General features: G+C 35.9%; 1 protein-coding gene and 1 long non-coding RNA gene across 16 annotated transcripts in view; one reads left to right on the top strand and one right to left on the bottom strand.

Annotated features, from left to right (window-relative positions):
* CDK19 (cyclin dependent kinase 19) overlaps positions 1–14,388 on the top strand; it is a 192,409-nt gene that overhangs the window by 16,418 nt on the left and 161,603 nt on the right. The window lies entirely within an intron of this gene.
* The window catches only part of LOC141487809 (uncharacterized), a 210,948-nt gene that overhangs the window by 96,516 nt on the left and 100,044 nt on the right, over positions 1–14,388 (bottom strand). The window lies entirely within an intron of this gene.

The raw sequence follows: 14,388 nt of genomic DNA, 5'->3' as shown, positions 1-14,388 counted from the left end.
TCATCTCCCTTATTAGAACAAGAGTTAGATGTTTTTGCTTTTTCTTTTTATCCCCAGTACTTAGTATAGTGCTTGAAATATAATAACCCCTAATAAATGCTTGTTGATTTTTGTACTTTTTTCAAGAGAGGAGAGATATAGAGGATGGGGAATTATAGGGTTTACTGAAGTTTTTTTTAAAGTCTAGGGAAGGGGGGGGCGGCTAGGTGGCACAGTGGATAGAGCACACTCTGGAGTCAGGAATCCCTGAGTTCAAATTTGGCCTCAAACACTTAATTACCTAGCTGTGTGGCCTTGGGCAAGCCACTTAACCCCATTGCCTTGCAAAAAACCCAAAAAAACCTAAAAAAAAAGTCTAGGGAAGGCTTGTGTATGTTTGAAGGAAAGTAAAAAATGATTTACAAATTTTTTTCACATCTTTTTTATTTAAAAATTCTGAGCTTTTAAGCATAAAATAACATGCATTTACTAGAATGGAAAAAAGAATGCATATTAAATTGCTGATCTATTGTATATAATTTTTTCTTTTTTAGTTTCTAATAAGAAATATATATTAAATTTATCATGCAATTTTCAAAGGTGTTTTGTTTGTGCTTCCGTGTGGTCTTTATTTTGTTACTTAAAAGATATTTCAATGGGGGGCAGCTAGGTGGCACAGTGAATAGAGCAGACCCAGAAGTCAGGAGGACCTGAGTTTACCTGCCGCCTCAGACACTTAATAATTGCCTAGCTGTGTGACCTTGGACAAGTCACTTAACTCCATTGCCTTAAATAAATAAAATTTTTAAAAAAAGATGCTTCAATCTTCAATGACTCTCTTTTCTTTTTCATATATTTTTTTGGGCAATTCTGTCCCCCTCTACACCCCCCCCCCCCCAAAGGAAAACAAAACTGCAAGAAAAGTTGAAGATTTGAGAGAGGATGGGAGAGTGAATTGTGCAGTCTGCTGGAGGGGACAGGATAAAGTGCATTTGTGGTGGGGTTTTAGCTTTGAGGAGGAAAAGGGACAGACATTTCTTCATTGCCAGAAACTGGAAGATCTGGAGGAGAGAGTGGGATGATAGCAAGAGGTTTTTCAGATGAAAATTCATGATTTTAATTTTCTCAGTAAAGTAAGCCAAGGTCCTCATCTGAGAGAAAGGTAGAAGGGGAGGTGTGGGAGGTCTGAAAAGTGAAGAGAAGTTAACTGCTTTCCACATTGAGGTACAATTAGAGGTTGGATAACATGAATTTATGATGTACCCAGTCATAAAACACATGTGTGTGTCTCTGTATGTAACGTCATTCTTTGTCAACCTGTCAGTAAATATTTACTAACTGTCCATGAGGTTTAAAGATATTATATTGGATGATGTAAATGCAGAGAAAAACAATATGACAGCATTAGAAGTTTAGAGCTCTACAATCACAAAACTGGAAGGGACATTTGGAAACTTTACCAACTCTTCATTTTATGTTTGAGAAAAGCCTTTTTAAGATAAAACTTGAAAGATTACTCTAGGAAACTGGTATGTGGAGGAAAAAGATGAGAGGAAAAAAAGACCTCTTTTTTTTTTTTGGAATGAAAAATTTGAAAACTAATGCTCAGTTGGAGGGTTCTTACCCTTCATAGGTAGGTTAGGAATTTGAGAGAAAATTTATTAGCACTGTTTGCTAATGAAGTGCTTTTTTGTTTATGAAAATAAGATAATATGGCAATATGGTGTAGTGAAAAAGGACATTTAGAGTAAAGAAAAGCTAGGTTCAAATCCTTCCCCTGACAATGGCTACCTTTGGAACTGTGGCAGATTTTTTAACCTATCTGGAGTATGTTTCCTCAGCTGCTTAAAAAAAAAAGCAACAGATTGACATTGGATAAGCTCTAGATTCCTGATTATCTCAAAAGGTAACTAACAAAACCAGACCAGAAATGATAAACACTCCAAAGAAGATATCGTCTTCAACATAGTATTTTTTTATCTTTTAGTTGATCTTTAAAATACTTTTATTCTGGGGGCAGCTAGGTGGTGCAGTGGATAGAGCACCAGCCCTGCAGTCAGGAGTACCTGAGTTCAAGTCTGGCCTCAGACACTTAATAATTACCTAGCTGTATGGCCTTGGGCAAGCCACTTAACCCCATTGCCTTGCAAAAAAAAAATTTAAAATACTTTTATTCTGAAAGAGTAAATTAAAAACAAATGGGAATCACTGATCTGTTTCATGCAATTTTTAAAATGTGTTTGTGTTAGATAAACAGCTTAAGACAAATCTTTAGGCCTCTGTAGTTTTCATAATACTACAATTATCATTTTTAAAATTGCATCCTGATTTGCTTTTATTTTATTTTAAAAAATTAGATTAACAATATAATTCTGTTGCTTAGCTTTGCCAGATCTGTAGTAATAACTTTTTTCAAGCTTAATTTTGATAGTTTCAACCATCTGTCTCTGTGTTTATCCACATGAACTGAACCTGGCTAGAAGCCAGAAGATTCATATTATTTTACAATTACAATAGAACCAAGGCTCTTTCTCATTTAGCATGGATAGTGTTAAAAATATCTTAATACATTTCTTACTAGCAGGCATAAACTGTTCTTTCTCCTGCCATTTAAAAAAAATTAGTTATTAAGTAGCAGTCAGTGATAGGCAAGATGGTTTGATTTTTCTAGTTGAGAAAAATCTTAAAACTTCTTAGATGGAAAGAAAATCTTTTATTTTTCCATTGGTTTTGGTTTTTAAAGAATAGCTTATTTTTCTTTTATGTGTTTTTTTGCAAGTGAACTTTAATTTATTATTACAATAATTTTGTTATAAGAGTAAATATAAACCCCCTCCCCCTCAAGAAGATGAGAGAAACCTCAAGAATATTGAGAGAGAGAGAAAAAATAAATGTACTTCAGTCTGTGTGTTCAGATTCCAATGGTTCTGTCTCTGGGGTGAGTTGCTTTCTTTATCATAAATACACCAGAAGTTGCTTCAATATTTTTCCCACAGTTGCTATTACTAGCTGTACCTCCACTCTATTCCTCCCCACTCTCATTGATTCTATTCTCTCTCTCTCCTTTCATCCTGGCCCTGTCCAAAAGTGTGTTGTATCTGAGTACTCTTTCCCTCAATCTTCCCTCTCTTCTATCACCTATTTCCCCCTTCCCTCCCCCCATTCCCCCTTAATCCCATCCCTTTCTTCTCATTTTTCTCTAGTGTAAGATAGATTTCCTCACCTTATTAAGTATATATGTTATTTCCTCTCTGAGCCATTTCTGATGAGAATGAAGGCTCACTAATTCCCCACTTGCCTTCTCCCTTTCCACTCCATTGAAAAAAACTTTTTCTTGACTCTTATGTGAAATTTCTTAGCTTCTTCATCTCCTTTCCCTTCCTCCCAGTACTTTCCTTGATCACCTATTGACTCCATCTTTTTACTATGTTATATCATTATATTCCACTCCTTCCTGTGTCCTGTCTATATATGCTCCTTCTAACAGCTCTTATAAAAGAGAAAGTTCATATGAGTTATCAATGTTTTCTTACCATGGAATGGTAAGAAATGCAGGAATACAAACAGTTCAGTATCATTAAGTTCCTCATAGTTAGTCTTTCTCATCCACCCCCTCTATGGTTCACCAGCGTCCTGGACTTGGTGATCAAATTTTCTGTTCAGCTCTGGTTGTTTCAATAGGAAAGTTTGAAAGTCCCCTCTTTCATTAAAAGTCCATCTTTTCCCCACCTAGCCGCTCCGTAAACTGGTTTTTAACATATTATTTTCTCAAGTATTTTTTTGTATTTCTTTCACCAAGCTGTTGATTTGATTTTCATGATTTATCTGCATTGCTCTAATTTCTTCTCCCAATTTTTCCTTCACCTCCCTCAATTGCTTTTCAAAGTTTTTTTTGAGCTCATCCATAGTCTGAGCCCATTTTCTATTCTTGGAGGTTTTGGATATAGAAGCTTTGATTTTGTCATCATCTGAGTATGTGTTTTGATCTTCTATGGGACTAAAGTAATTCTCTATGGTCAGATTCTCCTTTTTCTGTTGTTTACTCATTTCCTCAGCCCAAGATAAATAGCTTAAGACAAATCTTTAGGCCTCTGTAGTTTTCATAATAATACAATTATCATTTTTAAAACTGTATCCTGATTTAAATGATAAACCAAACCATGGTTAGTGGGTGAAAGCTTTTATTTTATTTTAAAAAATTAGATTAACAATATAATTCTGTTGCTTAGCTTTGCCAGATCTGTAATAATTTTTGTACAAATGTTTTTACCCTTTTTCATAATCTCTAAAGGGTATAGACCCAGTAGAGGTATTTAGCTGGATCAAAGGGTATGCACATTTTTGTGGCAGCTTTGGGCATTATTCCAAATTGCTCTCCAGAAAAGTTGGATGAGTTCACAGCTCCACCAGCAATGTATTAGTGTCCCAGATTTCTCAAATTCCTTCCAACATTGATCATTGTCCTTTCTGGTCATATTGGCCAGTCTGAGAGGTGTGAGATGGTACCTCAGAGATGTTTTAATTTGCATTTCTCTAATAATTAGTGATTTAGAGCAATTTTTCATATGACTATGGATTGTTTTGATTTCCTTGTCTGTAAATTGTCTTTGCATATCCTTTGATCATTTGTCAATTGGGGAATGGCTTGTCTTTTTTTTTTTTAATTTGACTCAGTTCTCTGTATGTTTTAGAGATGAGTCCTTTGTCAGAAACACTAGTCATAAAAATTGTTTCCCAATTTACTACTTTTCTTTTCATCTTGGTTACAGTGATTTTGTCCATGCAAAACCTTTTTAATTTAATGTAATCAAAATTATCTTATTTATTTTTAAAGGTGTTCTCTTATCTCTTCCTTGGTTATAAATTACTTCCCTTCCCATAGATCTGACAGGTAAACTATTCCTTGTAATAGTCTTCTTTTGACATGTGATTCTTGATATCTTTTAATTCCTTTTGCTTTTCAGTGTTTCTTATTGGTTATATATCTAGAAGCCTAATTATGTCCACCACATGACTTTTCAATGCCCTTTGTGTGTTGAACATCCTTAGTCCTTTGGATACTGTTGTTCCAAATCTTACTGCCTTACAGCAATACTAATAAAATGTATTGAAAGGATAGGTTTTTGTGCCTGTAAGACAATTTGGGGGTCAGTAGAAGTCCTTTGCAATTTTCTGAAAGCAGTCTGCTTTCCTCCTTTTTTCCCAGCCATGAGTCATCTTGTTTTTATCTCCATAATTTCTTCCTGATACACATAAACTCTAGAGGGTGTTCACTTAGATGAATTTTGAATTTTGAGCAATAGGCAGTATTTTTTTGATTCAGTCTTTCTTGTTTGTGTGAAAAAACTAAACATCTTTGAATAATTCCTGGAGACTGAAATACCTTGGGACTTGATGCAGTCAAGAAAATGTTACCTATCAACTGGAGTATCTGGAAGACTTCACTGTCTTCCTTAACTTGAACTTCTGTCACTAAGGGAAATAATTTTGTCAAGAATATATCTTCTGGTTTTGTTATTTGCCTGATGCTTACCACCAGGGGATCATTGAATAGGGCAGGGTTATTTTTCTTGTAACATCTTCCAAAGAAATTTTAATGCTTTTGATATATGGTTAGGTTTGTCCCAAAGTACTTGTTTGTTCTACCAAGTCAAAAACTTTTTTTTGTAATCAAACAATGAGATCTTATATTCTCTTTAATTTATTAATCAGTTATGAGATAGTAAAGTAAGACTCATTTGGACCGGTTCTTTTTGCTTTTTTTGTGGGATTAGGGTTTTGTTTAGAGATCTTGTGTCAATCCTGGATTTAGGATGTCTGTTTCCCTGCCTATTTGCTCTGGGACTTAGTTCCAGATCTATGTGGCTAGATTTTCATTTCCCACTTGGCCTAGACATTCATCTTTCTGCCAAATTATCTCTCTAATTCTCTCTTTTAAAAAAAACTATCTATTCATTTGTTTATTTTTTTTTAGCATATGTTGACACTTCAACTATATTACCCAAACTTCAAATATATTACCTAAACCAGAGTCTGGGGCCAGTAGGACCTTCCAGGACCTTCTTTTCCCTCAATGATTTCAGTTCTAGATCACAGTATTTTTCAAAAATAATACTTTCTCAATTATCCTAACTTTTCAGTTGCTCAGTCCACTTAATTTTTATGACTAACTTTACCTCAGTTACAAATAGAGATGATCAGATCTTTGATTTTACTGTGTCCCCCCCCCCCCAATATTCTGCCTTTTTCTTCATGAACTCTGAGTATCTTTTCCTCTACTTTAGGACCTGAATCTGTTCTTTGCTTTCTTTGTTACCTCTAGTCACTCCATCCTTCAGTTTTTTCCTAGGCTATCAACCCTATACTAACTTGGGTTTCCTGTTTTCCCTGTTTCAGTGAATCAGTTAAACTGTACAAAATCTTCTGCCCTCAGATATCTTGTTGACCTCTTCTTTTATCTTGTTGCCAAACACTGACCTTGAATTACTCTCACTATCTGCTACTTTTGTTCAGCTTTACATACTATTCAATGGAGTTAGGTAATCTCAATTGGGCCCTCATTGTAGCAAGACAGCCCTTTTTACATCTCCCTGGTTGATTCCATTTCTCACTCATCTAGAGGTTGTTTCAGACTTTCTGATATCTCTTTAAACTTTTCATGGAATCCCTCCCCCAGGCTCTACTTAATTGAAAAAAATTGAAACCATTCACTGAGTATTTTCTTCCTTATTTCATGTAACTCAGATGCCTTCTCTTATTTTTTTCTTCTTTACTTTTTTATTACATGAAGTGGGGACCCTTCTCCTTGCCAAGGAAAATCTCTTACTTGAATCATTGATCTATCTGATTCCTTTCCAATTTCTCCAGTAGATTGCCCTATCATCTTCATTCTCTTATCTTCAGTCTCTGTCTCCTGGCACCTTCCTGGCACCTTCCTCACAGCCTACAGACTTGCTTATATTTCCCCTCTCTTTTAAAAATCCTTCATTTGATATTATCATCCCTAAAGTTTATTACTCCACACTTCCTCTCTCATCAGCTAAATTCCTTAAGAAAATTACCTACAGTTTCTGCTTCCTCTGATTTCACTGTCTGAAATCTGACTTTCATCTCATTATTGGACAGAAATTGTTTTTTCCAAAGTTACTAATAATCTATTAGTTGCTGTTTCTTTTTAGGGTTTTTTGTTTTGCAAGGCAAACAGGGTTAAGTGGCTTGCCCAAGGCCACACAGCTAGGTAATTATTAAGTGTCTGAGACCGGATTTGAGCCCAGATACTCCTGATTCCAGGGCCGGTGCTTTGTCCACTTCACCACCTAACTGCTCCTTATTTGCTATTTCTAATGATCCTTTTTTAATTCTCATTCTTTTTGTTTTTGTGGGACAATGGGGTTAAGTTACTGACTCAAGATTATACAACAGTATCAAATGTCTGAGACTAGATTTGAACTTAGGTCTTCCTTACTTCAGGGCTGGTGCTGTATCCATTTCACCACCTAACTGCTCTTAAAACTCATTCTTCTTGACCTCTTTAGTCTTTGACACTGTCAGCCTCTTCTTGTCAATTAGCTAGGTTTTCATGAAGTTGTTCTATCTACTTACTTTCCTTTTCTCATTCTTCATCTAGATCATGTCCACTAAATTAAGGACCTGAGCCCTCCAAGGTCTCTCTTGGACCCTCTTCTCTTTTCCTTTTATATAATTTCACTTGGTGATCTTAATCAGCTCCCATGGGTTCATATATTGATTCCCAAATATATATGTATGTATATATCTAGCCCTAAACTCTCTCCTGAGGTCCAAGTTCACATTACCAACTCCTTTTTGTACATCTCCAGCTGTGTGTTCCATAGGCATTTCCAGTTCAGCATTTCCAAAACAAAACTCATTACCTTTTTCCTTCAAGCCCTTTTCTTTCTTAAACTTTCCTTTTACTCTTAGGGACACTATCATCTTAGTCATCCAAACTCTCAACCTTGGTGTCATTCTCCTTTTACATATCCACTATGATGCCAATTTTTTTTTAACCTTTATAGAATCTCTCCTTTAACTCTGTCACTGCCTCTTATCTCTCTTTCTCTCACTACCATAGGTATCCTCTCCATATACAGAGCCATCACCCAGGTGAGGCTCTCTGGTTTTGGTCCTCAAGATTGGACCATTGAAATAGCCTTTTTTCTTTTTTGTAAATTTTTATATTTTAAGCTTAAAAACAAAATGAGAAAAGAAACAACATTATCATGTACACAGCACATCATAAGAGGACTCAAAATAAAACACTAAATTTCCATTTCAGGAAAATATATAATTAGCAGTGTTCATTACTTTCAAAGCTACCTTACTTTTCTTTGATTCTTTGTTAGATTTATTTTGTTCTCTGTCCATGTTTTTCCTTTTTTTATCTTTTATTTATTTTTCCAATATATGTAATAATTTTTTTTTGTGAGGCAAATGGGGTTAAGTGACTTGCCCAAGGTCACACAGGTAGGTAATTATTAAATGTCTGAGGCCAGATTTGAACTCAGGTATTCCTGACTCCAGGGCTGGTTGCTCTATCCACTGTGCCACCTAGCTGCCCCTAGGTACTCTTTTTTTTTTTTTTCAGACTTTAAAGATCAGTTTACTCAGTTTGATTAATTTAGAAACAGACTTTAGAGGAGCAGAAATTTCTGTGAAATCTTTTTTCTTTTTTGTATATAAGAACAGTAAAAGATCATTTTTTTCCCTCCCATCTATATTGCCCCATTATTTGTGTTATTTTTAGTAAACCAGGTGATTTTCCTAAGTATAATAACTATACTTGGTAGATTATTTTTTAAAATATATTTTATTTTTAAATTTTTTTTCTCTTGGCTACATGCAAAAACAAATTTCAGCATTTACTTCCAAAACCTTATTTTCCAAATTCTTTCCTTTCCTCCCACTCCCCCCCCCCCCCCTTCTCCCAACCCTTTCCTCTCCTATTTTCCTCTAGGGTAAGATAGATTTCTGTACCCAGTTCAGTGTGTATTTTATTCCCTCTCTGAACCATTTCTGAGGAGAGTATGGCTCACTCACCCCCCCCCCCCACCCCTCACCTTCTCCCTCTTTCACTATTACAAAAGCTTTTTCTTGCCTCTTTCATGTAAAATAACTTACCCCATTCTACCTTTCCTTTTCCTGTCTCCTAGTACATTTCTTTCTCACCCATTAACTCTATCTTTTAAAATATATTTTACTTTCAAATTCAACTCCCTCCTGTGCCTTGTCCACTGCCCTTTTAAATGAGAAGGTTCATGTGAGTTATCAGTGTCTTCCTCCCATGCAGGAATATAAGCAATTCAACAACATTAATTTTTTTATAATTTGCTCTTCCTGTCCACCTCCTCTATGCTTCACTAGAGTCCAGTACTTAGAGATCAAACTTTCAGTTCAGCTATGGTCTTTTCAACAGGAAAGTTTGAAATTCCTCTGTTTCATTGAATGTCCATCTTTCCCCTGAAAGTGGATGTTCAGTTTTGCTGGGTATGATTTCCAGTTGTAAACCAGGATCTTTTGCCTTCTAGAATATCTTATTCCAAGTCCTATGAGCCTTTAAGGTAGAAGCTGCTAAATCTTGTATAATCTTGACTTTAACTCCATGATATTTGAATTGTTTCTTTCTGGCTGCTTGTAATATTTTCTCCTTGACTTGGGAGTTCTGAAATTTGGCTATAATATACCTGGAAGTTTTCATTTTGGCATCTCTTTCAGGAGGTAATCAGTGGATTTCTTCAGTTTCTATTTTACCCTCTGCTTTTAGGATATCAGGGCAGTTTTCTTGGAGAATTTCTTTTCTTTATTTTTTTTTTTCAGGCTATGGGGCTAAGTGACTTGCCCAAAGTCAGTTAAGTATTAAATAATAATTAAACTAAGTGTCTGAGACTGGATTTGAACTCAGGTCCTCCTGACTCCAGGGCTGGTGCTCTATCCACTGTGCAATCTAGCTGCCCTTGAAAATTTCTTGAAAAATGAAATCTAGGCTCTCTTTTTGGTCATGACTTTCAAGTAGTTCCATATTTTTAAAATTATCTCTTCTGGATCTGTTTTCTAGGTCATTTGTTTTTCCAATGAAATATTTCACATTTTCTTGTAGTTTTTCGGTTTTGTTTTATTGTTTCTTGAGTTTTCACAAGTCTCAGGTTCTCTTAGTTCCATTCTACATTTTAAGGAATTATTTTCTCCAGAGAACTTTTGTTTCTCCTTTTCTATCTGGCCAATTCTGCTTTTTAAGGCATCCTTCTTATTGACCATTTGGACTGCTTTTTCCATTTGACCCAGACTGGTTTTTAAGATGTTATTTTCTATCTTCTTCACCAAGTTGCTGACTCAGTTTTCATGATTTTTCTTCCCACTTCATTTCTCTTCCCAGTTTTCCCTATTCCTCCCTTACTTGATTTTCAAAATATTTTTTGAACTCTTCCATAGTTTGAGACCAATTCATGTGTTTTTTGGAGGCTTTGGATATAGAAGCTTTGACTGTCATCTTCTGAGTGTGTGTTTTGATCCTCCATTGGTCCAAAGTAATTGTCTATGGTCAAATTTTTTTTCTTCTGTTCTTCACTCATTTCCCCAGCCTATGACTGTGTTAACTCTTTGTTAAGGTGGAGCTCTACTTCTGCATGGAGGACACACTATCCTAAACTTTTGAGGGTTTTTACACTATTTTCAGGGACAGCCCCAGGGACCTTAAGACCAAGGTCTTATGAGAGACTATGACTGCTCTCCTGACCTATGCTCTGGTCTGTGGATGTCCACAATCACTCCCCTCTGCTCTGGAACTGTGAAGAGGAGTCCTGAATGAGGAGTGCCTCTCAGCTTCAGGCAGTGAGCTCTGTTGTGCTTCTTCTATTCCTTTTCTTGAGAATGGGGCTCCAGACTGTGACCTGGATCTGCATATGGGCAAAGCAACAGAATCCTGCTTAAGGGATATTAAAGAGACCTTGCCATTTGGGTGGCTCCCCAGAACTGCTCCTCATCCCCTGGGGCTGGGTCTACACTGAGGCCTGTGTTGGACCTGGGCTGTGCTTCCACTCTGGTGTGACAGAATTTCCCTTCTCAATTGTCTTTGACAATCCCTGAGCTAAGATGCCTGGAAAAATGCCATGGCTGCCATGGACTCAGGTACCTCCAAGGACTAAGTGCCCCATGATCTTAGAAAGTGAGATTGGTGACTTAGCAGACCCCGACCCCCCAATCCAATTCATGCATTTGTCATGGCATCACTTCCCTGATATCATGGCCTTCTTCCAGAATGAAGAGCAAATAACAACAACAATAATCCTGAATGGTTGGAGCTGGATTGCTCTGGTGCAGTGTTGTAGGCTCTTTACAACTCCAGTTATGGGTCCAACAGACCCTCCAAATTGCCTTGTACTGGAAAATTTTTTCACTCAGTCTTTTTGTGGGTTCTGCCACTCTCTAATTGGTATAGAGTCATTATTTAAAGAATTTGACTGGTTTGGGAGAGAACTGGGGGAAGTGGGGAGACCCACCTTTACTCTGCTATCTTGACTGCCCCCACTTGGTAGCTTTTTTTTTTTTTAAGGTTTTTGCAAGGCAAATGGAGTTAAGTGGCTTGCCTAAGACCACAGAGCTAGGTAATTATCAAGTGTCTGAGACCGGATTTGAACCCAGGTACTCCTGACTCCAGGGCCGGTGCTTTATCCACTGTGCCACCTAGCCACCCCAATCTTGACTGCCCCCACTTGGTAGATTCTTAATAAATATTTGGTGTATTAAGTTGATAAAGACCGGAACCTGCGACAAGATAGAGAACTAGAAAGAGGGAAGTTTAGTTTGGAGAGGAAACATTATTCATGGGAGGTGGGATTAAGTATACACAGAATTTGAACATGTAGAAGTATGTTAGAAAAGTATATTATGGATGATGGTGGAAAAGGATCGTCTGGGAAAGAAGTCTAGATCATGGTATGATCTAGAATTTGGAGATGAGGGTAGACATGAGTAAAGAGTAAAACCAGTGCCAGCTACAGTGAGTGAGTCAGCCAGCTTTTTGGAATGGAGAAGTTCTTCTCACTTGTGTAGAAGGAGCAATAAGGCTAATGACTTATGGATAGAATTTTATGTTTAAATGGAAAATTATAAGTTAATTTTTTTCTTGCCATATATATTATAGAACTTTTAAACAGCTGAAATTTTCTTTGCTTCTTCCTCATCCTCACCCCTCAAGAGAACATGAAAGAAAAAATAGGAATAATCATGGGCCAAATTGACTTTTTCTCTGTTACTAATATTTACTTTTCATTTCTTTGTATTGAGTATCTTCTCTGCCTCAAATAACATTTCTTCTTCACTTCTGCCTTAGGAAATTCCTCTCTTCCTTCCAGATGCAGCTTAAAAACCAGCTTCTAGGGGTGGCTAGGTGCACGGTGGATAGAGCACCGGGCCTGGAGTCAGGAGTACCTGAGTTCAAATTTGGCTTCAGACACTTAATAATTACCTAGCTTTGTGGCATTGGGCAAGCCACTTAACCCCATTGCCTTGGAAAAACTAAAAAAACAAAACCAGTTTCTACATGAAGCTTTTCCCAATTTTTCATCTTTAATTCTATTGTCCTTCCTATCAGACTACCTTGCATCTGACTACTTTTGCTTGTTTACCAAATTACTTTGTATTTAGCTATACTTTTTTTTTAGGTCTAATCTAAATTCTTCCTAATATGCCTATGCTTCTACAAGTATTTGTCTTTTAATTAAATACAGACATAGTACAGTGCCTGGCACATAATAGTGCTTAATAAATATTTGTTGATTGTTATTAAAATTAGATATACTTATCATTTAAAGACTATATTATTATGTCTGAGGGAAAAAGATGTTCAAGGAAGTGGAATGTTGCCACCCTGCATAGTGTTGCCCAGTAATTTATTTTTGGTTCCTCTCATACATATGATGATTGTCTTTTAAGAATCACCACTTGGGGTGTTACTCATAGCCGATGTTTTGGGACTTTTTTCAATATATGTCCTGGTGGTTGTGCTGAAATTTTCTTTTCTCAAAAAAAAATACTCTTTTGTCCTACATGAGGTTATCTAGGAAGGGCAGAGGGAGGAATACTTGGGATCACTATGGAGATTTAAGAAACAGAAAATGAATTACTGCCATTTAAAAATGTAGATGTGGAGCCATTTATTTTCCCTCCAACAAATGATCTCAGCTCAGTGGTGCCATCTTCAGGTTTTAAAGATGCCAACATTTCTCCTTGCTTAAGATAGTGCTTTGTAGAGAGAAAATCAAGAAGTTATTTGTTCTGCTCCTTCCTGTCCCTATAACAACTTAGTATTTTAAGGGGCAGTTCTCAGGAAATATTAATTACTATACTCTTTTATAGAATATTTAAGGTCCCACAGGAGAGGAGCAGGCAAGAGAGATTTTTATAGCTCACAATTTACAAAGACTTAAAATTTTCCAACTCTACTTAGAAGGTATATCTGCTTGCTCTGTGACATAGTTCCTTCCTGTAAAAAATGTTTTTTGTTCTGAATCTTGTTCAGTTCTAATTTCATGACCATGGAATTGAATTGCTTGAACTACCTTTTCTGATACAATCTTCTCCGGCTTTATACACAGGAATTGGAACCTAAGCAAAGATTTCTTTCAAAATACTTCTTTAGCTAGATCATCTTAGGATCTGACCCTTTCTGACTCGATGGCCATGTCCTGGAAAGAACAATTTAACAGACATTTATTCAGTACCTCCTATGGCAAGAGATTGCATTAGATGAGACCAGTGGTCTCTAAACTTGTTTTTTCATGTATTTTATCTATACCTAAATTTTTTTTGAGAATGTGCTCCTAATTTATATATTTCTAGTATATCATTTACTACCATATTCATCCATTATATATGCAGTATAAAACAAAATAGAAATGAAAAAGACAATTGAAACAATTTTAAACATAATTTTTCATTTTATTAATGGTCTAAAGCCTTTTATTTTTTACTAAATATTGATAAAATATCTTTAGTGTGAACAGTGCAATTGAATATACTCATATTTTCAAAAAATAAAGTTTCAGTGATTTGTGATATTTGAAATACTGATTCTAGGTTGATTTTATTTTAATACTTTCCAAAAATTGGTATTGCAACTGAAAAAAATACCTCAAAAGGTTCAGTGGATTAAAACAGAAGAAGGGTATTATTGTGCTTTCTAAATCATCACACTTATTTTCAATCCTGTTTACCAATCATGCAAAGGTATTTTGGAATTTCCTTTGGCTAGTAAAGTTCCGTTTTCCATGATATGATTACCTGTATTTGCAAATTGATTGGAAGGTATTTTTATATTTTTAACAAGGCCTGTTAAAATTTAGTTTTGGAGATTTTTAAGTAGATTAGAAAATTGTTTCTAGATTTTTAAAATGT

This window comes from Macrotis lagotis, chromosome 5 (assembly GCF_037893015.1).
Source record: "Macrotis lagotis isolate mMagLag1 chromosome 5, bilby.v1.9.chrom.fasta, whole genome shotgun sequence".
In the NCBI taxonomy this organism is placed as follows: Eukaryota; Metazoa; Chordata; class Mammalia; order Peramelemorphia; family Peramelidae; genus Macrotis; species Macrotis lagotis.
Note: the sequence above shows the minus strand (reverse complement) of the source record. Positions and strands in the feature narration are given on the sequence as shown.